This window comes from Gavialis gangeticus, unplaced genomic scaffold, assembly GCF_001723915.1.
Source record: "Gavialis gangeticus isolate Ggan-Ray unplaced genomic scaffold, GavGan_comp1, whole genome shotgun sequence".
Lineage (NCBI taxonomy): Eukaryota > Metazoa > Chordata > Crocodylia > Gavialidae > Gavialis > Gavialis gangeticus.
In genome coordinates this window covers 33828345-33834344 of record NW_017728993.1, presented here as the reverse complement: position 1 = coordinate 33834344, position 6000 = coordinate 33828345, and positions in this window count along the sequence as shown.

Here is a 6000-nt window from a genome sequence, read left to right as displayed (position 1 = left end):
AGGACCTATGAGGGCTGCCAGAGTTCTACCAGGATCTCCTCTGGGCCTGGGGGGCTGGTCTCCACCTCCAGGTCCACTGTAACACTCGGCCAGGGTGCCAACCTGCTCGTTAAGCCCCTCCTCTGGAACCCCTCTGGGAGCTGCCGACTGCAGAGGCCCCTTGGTTGTGACAGAGGTTGATCCTGGCTGATCCCACGCATGTCAGAGACCTCCTGGACTATGATAAGCAGGAGTGGGTTGACCCCGCTGCACTGTCTCGGCGCACGGGTCTACCTATGACACATGCGACCTGCCATCTGGCTCAGAAGATGAAATCTGCCCTACCTCCTAGTACTCTTGCCTTTGTTGACTGGGTCCTGCATGGTGGCAGTCCTTGCCCTCCCTCTCCATGTCCTCCAGTCCACCAGAGTTTGTTGTGGGGCTGGCGCCTGACCTGGCCTCACAGTGCTCCCTGCTCCACCACCTGAGCACACTAGAAGACACCAGACTGGTCCACTTTTCCATCATCCATCACCACCACCTCTACGTGCTCGTGTGCCACACAATCCATCATGCCACCCTCGTGTTCCACCCAGAGACCAAGTGGTGGGACATGCTCGGTGAGGCCATGGCTGGGGCACCCCAGTGGCTGAGTCTGTACTCCATCCTTATCCCACGAGCCACTGAGGACCTCAGCCGGTGGCTTCTCCATGGAGCCATCGCCACGGGCATGTATGTGGTGAGCTTCCCTCTGTGGGCAGAGGGAGACCCTGGTGCACATGACCCTTGACTGCACCAGATTGCAGCCCCTCCACCTCCAGAACCTCCTCCTGAGGTTCTGGTTGAATTTCACCCCCCACCTTTTTGTTTTTGGTCACTCCATCTGCAGCCCCACCAAGTCCTGGGACCTCCTGGTCAACCTCCTCCTGGCCCTGGCCAAGTGGGCCCTGTACTTGACCAGGAAGGAGGCTCTGGCCAGGAAGGTGCCTGGACATTGTGGGACCACTTTCCTCTCACTTGTCCGAGCATGTTTCCAGGAAGAGCACCAGTGGGCAGTGGTCACCAGCTACTTGGATGCCTTTGAGGACCAGTGGGTGCACCCTGTGGGGCTCTGCTCTGTGTCCCCCTCTGGAGAACTTATTTTTACATTTTGACTTTTTGATCCCCATGTCACTCCTATCCTGTTTTTGCTTTTGTTGTCCCAAGAAATTAGTTGCATCTTTCACCCTTTGTCCCCATAAAGGAGCTATTAGTTAGCTGGATGGGCCTTAAGGCTCCTGTTAATATGGAAGATACAAATGGACAGGAGCTTCTGAGGCCCGACCAGTTGGTTTCTAGGGATACTAGCCCCTTGTGCCAGCTGGACTGCTGAAGCATCCCTAACCTAGAGTGGTCCTTGAGCCCTCTACCAACTGCAGCAGTATGGCAGTCGGAGCTGCTGTCTAGCTGTGCCCTGCTGCCACCTGTGACAGTATTGGCCCTCTTGGACCGTGGCTGCGTACCTGCCAGACCTGGATGGGGACCTCATGGCTGCCTGGGCTGTGGTGTGGGCCCTGCAGCAGATTTGTCTGCACCTCTGGACCAGCTGGTAACGAGCTGTGGCTGCACAGTTGGCCTTTGTGTGGCACTGCTGTCATGTCTTCTGGTGCCCCTGCTCTGCCATCTGGACAGCTGTCACCCAGAAGATGTGCTCATTGCAGTGGCCTGTCAAAGCATGCCCTCCTGGTTCCAAATAGCTCCACCTTGTCTGCCCTTCAGCTGGGTCCCCTGTGCTGGCCCTAGGCAGGCTCCTTTGTGCAGGTCCCACCACTTGCCTCACCAGCAGGGATCCTGGTGTTCCCTGTTTAAAAATGGCAAATTTGATGATAAAAAATCCCCAAACTCTATCATTAAAATACCCCAAATCCATATTCTTATGTGTTTAAAATGAAATGCCACTATATACACATATATGAGAGAGAGAGATTAGTTGGGAAATGTTTTATTGATATATTTACAGTTTTAAAGCAATTTAGAAGCCTACCAGTGCTCCTATCATCATAATAAAATAAATTTTAAATATTTATACACTTCAGCATTTGCTTTTAGTTTTTTTTTAATTCTAGAAAAAACAGAGTTGCCCCTGCCCCCTTTGCTCACCAGGATGTTAAAACAGCTGCAGCTGGACCCACAGCTGCTTTGTGGCACTGAGCAGCACTGATATGCCAATACCCTGGCTCTGCCCATGCCCTTGTCCCTCACTCCCAACCCACAGCCCTGCCAGTGCCTCTCACTCCTTACCCGCAGCACCTGCCTGCCCCCCATTCACTTCCTCTCAGTAGCAGTTCCATCCCAGCACCAGGACCATGGTCCAGCTGCAGCTTCCCCAGCTGCTGCTTTGTGGCTCTGAGCAATGCCAGCCTGCACCTGTGCCCAGGCCCCAGTGATCCCCGTGCTGTTCCTGGGAAGCCCTCAGCTGGGATTCAGGGATTGGGCTTGGCAAATCCCTTCCCTTCTAGGCCAGCCTCCCCCTGTACAGGCTGCTTTATGGAGGCAGGGGGCCTTCAAGCCTGGCTCTGGTGGCTTCTCCTACCCAGAATGCTCCACCATCCCCATGGGGTTGGGGGTTTGTGAGTGGGCTTGTGGGTTGGGGTTTGTAAATGGGTTCATGAGGGGGGTTGTGGGATTTGTAGGAGGGTTTGTGGGAGAACTGTGTGGGTGTGGGAGGACTTTGTGAGTGGGGGCCATGTGGGAAGGGTGGGTCCACTGCTCGCCCCCCCAGGGTGCACAGCCCCTCCGACAGCAGCAGCAGCTAGCAGCAGGCCCTCATGTTGCTCATGGCTTGCTGCAGGCAGAGCCCCGGGGCAGCACATGGCACCACCTGAGACCCAGGGGCTACATGTGGTGCACAGAGCTGATCTGGCCTGCTGGTGCACACCTTCAAGCAGGACTGGGCTGGCACATGCTACCACATGGGGTGCCTGGCACTGCAGGCAGGAGCTGCATACCATCGGGCTGGGCCAGCTCCTGCCTCCCCTTGGAAGTAGGAGCCAATTTAGCCTGATGGTGTATGGATTCTGCCTGCAGTGCCAGGAGCCCTGGGTGGCAGCAGGAGTCAGCCCATTCCTGCCCAAAGATGAGCACCAGTGGGCTAGGCTGCCTCCAGGTCTCAGGTGGCACTGCATGCTGCTAGTGGGCTCTGCCTGCAGTGGGCCATGAGCAAAGCAAGGGCCCACTTCTGCTGCTGTGGGGTGGGGGGGAAGGAGGCTGTGTGTCAAGGGGGCAGGGGACCCACAGTCCCCCCATGCCCCCACACAGCCCCCGCAGCACCACATCTCTGCTTACCAGGGACAGAGCCTGGGTCTGAACCACTACTGCCAGCCTTCTTCTATTTCCTCAAGCACACTGAGGCAGCGTGCTGGAGCGGCAGGCATAGAGATGCTCTGACTGGGTGCTAGAGTGTCTCTTTGGAGTACTCAGCCTCCAGTTGCTTTGGGGTACTCTCCAGGAGTGTATCCTGTGCCACTTTTTTCTGGCCTGTTTCCTTTGATACTGGAATTTCCCAGTCTGCATATTTTCTCATTCGAAATGGGGAAGATATTCTCATTTGTGGCATGCCTCCTATGACATCTCTAACTGCTTTGAGGCACTGCAACAGGCATGTGCCTGTTCATGTGGACGTGGCCATTTAGGCACTAATGTTTGAAAAAAAACTAAAAAAATTTCTTTAAAAAATGTTGAGTACAGATTATGCAAAGCTATTCAGTTTGTGTTGTGTCTACTGTAAGAAAACAAAGTGCCCAGAGGCTCACTACTGAACCTACAAGATTGCAGTCAATTAAAAGAGCCATTCTTTTGTGGCAAAGAGAATTCATGTTGACCTGAGATGCATGATGGCTGTTGGTAAGCAGCTAGTTTTGTCTGTAGAAAAACAGAAGTGGGTTCATTGAAGCCATCTCTGTCTCTGTCTCTCTCTGTCTCTCTCTCTCACATGCATGCACGCACACACACACACACATGCACGCGTGCGCACACACACACACATGCACGCGCGCGCGCACACACACACTCACACTCTTTCTCTCTCTCTCTCTCTCTCTCTCTCTTTTATAGTGACACCACATTTTTCCTTCCTGTGCTAGTAACCCACTGGATGACATATAAGTGGAGCAGAGTGTGGAGATGCCTCTGTTGCTGCTTGTCCTGTATCATGTGTACATGAGATTTCTTTCTCTCTCTCTCTTATTTTGTGCTCCATAAGTTAATACACACAGAGGTCTTGAAGATTATTGCTAATAATTATCATGCTTCCTCCCATCTTTTAAAACTATAAATACAGCTAACATCCTACAGGCAGACAAGGCTCAGTTAAAGTTTAGGATCTCTAAAGTAATATTATAAAGCTGTCATCATATGTTGTGATGTTTTGTACATGCTATAACTTTACACTGAATCTGTCTTATTTTTTAAAAATTTGATGCTGCATATTTGGACATGCTGTGCCAGAAACTAGATCCACCATTTCAAATATTCTTCCTCTCCTGCCACTGAGTTGCACAGCATACACAGAGAATACATTCTGGCTCTTGCCCAGCTGCTTTAAGATGACAAATCCAGGGGAAGCTAGGTATGGTATACCTATGACTTTTGAGCCAAATGCTATTCTTAGTTACAACAGAAACTAGAATAGCTATATGGAAGTCAAGGAGAGGTGAAATTTGTATGAAAGATTTTAATGTCACTCTACTTGTTTTTTGTAATCAAACAGCAGCTGCAATAAAATACTTGATTCACTTGAAAAGCTAATCCATGAAGGAAGCTACAACTGAGACACTATTTCTGAGCTCTCTCTCTACTGTTTCAGCACTGACTGTTACCTAAATACTGGTTCCAGATCAAGGCATCTGAGTCAAGACTGCAAATTATTTCAGAAATTATTTCAGAATGGCTTAGCCCTGTCAAAGGAAAGCAAGAACATACAGTACAGCATTAGCCTTTGGGTTCAAATACAGTCTGCCCACAATTTGGCGGAAGAAAATTTACAGATAAAAACAACACTGGATATGTCAAATAAAGGTTAAAAAAAGAGACATCATTAGCCAACAACTAATAAAGGAAAGCTGTTTTGATGGTACAGATGTTGAAGCTGCAGGGAAAATATTCATCTCTGATAAAAAGTACTGCAGAGGGAGCTGTCACTTTATTTATCAGGCATAATGATACCAACACAGGTGATGGTGGAAGCAGTATGCGCTCAGACATCCAAATCTGATTCTTACTTCAACTGTCCTTTTGAGGTCTGCTTGACAATGTTCTGCCTGGTTGATTGTGAACTTGCACAGAAATGCCAGTCCTGGTCACATGTACAGATTACTCCTTAATTAACTGAAATGTTACTGCTTTTAAAGGTAATCTCCCACATCCTGAATTTAGTATGTTCAGTATTTAAATACATCAATCAAAATAAGAGTATGTAACTTGGATTTTGCTTTATCTCAAAAATCAGAAATCACTCTTACACAGGTAAGTAAATACCATATTTCCCATTTTCCAGTCAGTGAAATATGGAAGAGAGGTGATGGGATTTGCCTGTGGTCACACAGGAGGTTATTGTTCTAACCACTGGCTTCCCACTGAGTATTGTGTTTTTATTGACTTACTATATAAATATAGTACATGCAAACATCCCACATTGGGCCCCAATTGTACAGGCCCCTTGTCAGTAAAGACAGGAGGCTTCTATTATAGAAATTTCAGTATTTTAATGGGCCAGGCATAACACGTGCCTAGTGGAGAGCTCAGATCTTCAGAGTCCACCTGTACAGAAGGTCACAGTCAATGTGGTAACAGGATAGAAGTAGCAACCACAGAGTAAATCCTCCAATAAACCATCTGTAAAGGACAATGAAGCCTACTACGCAGTAGTCCCCGACCACGCAATTTGCCAACACCAGTACTGGAACGCAACCTACATACTGGTGAGAGGATTTACTAAATTTTAATGACGTTACATTTTCCATTCACTGCTTGGAGGTTGATTGT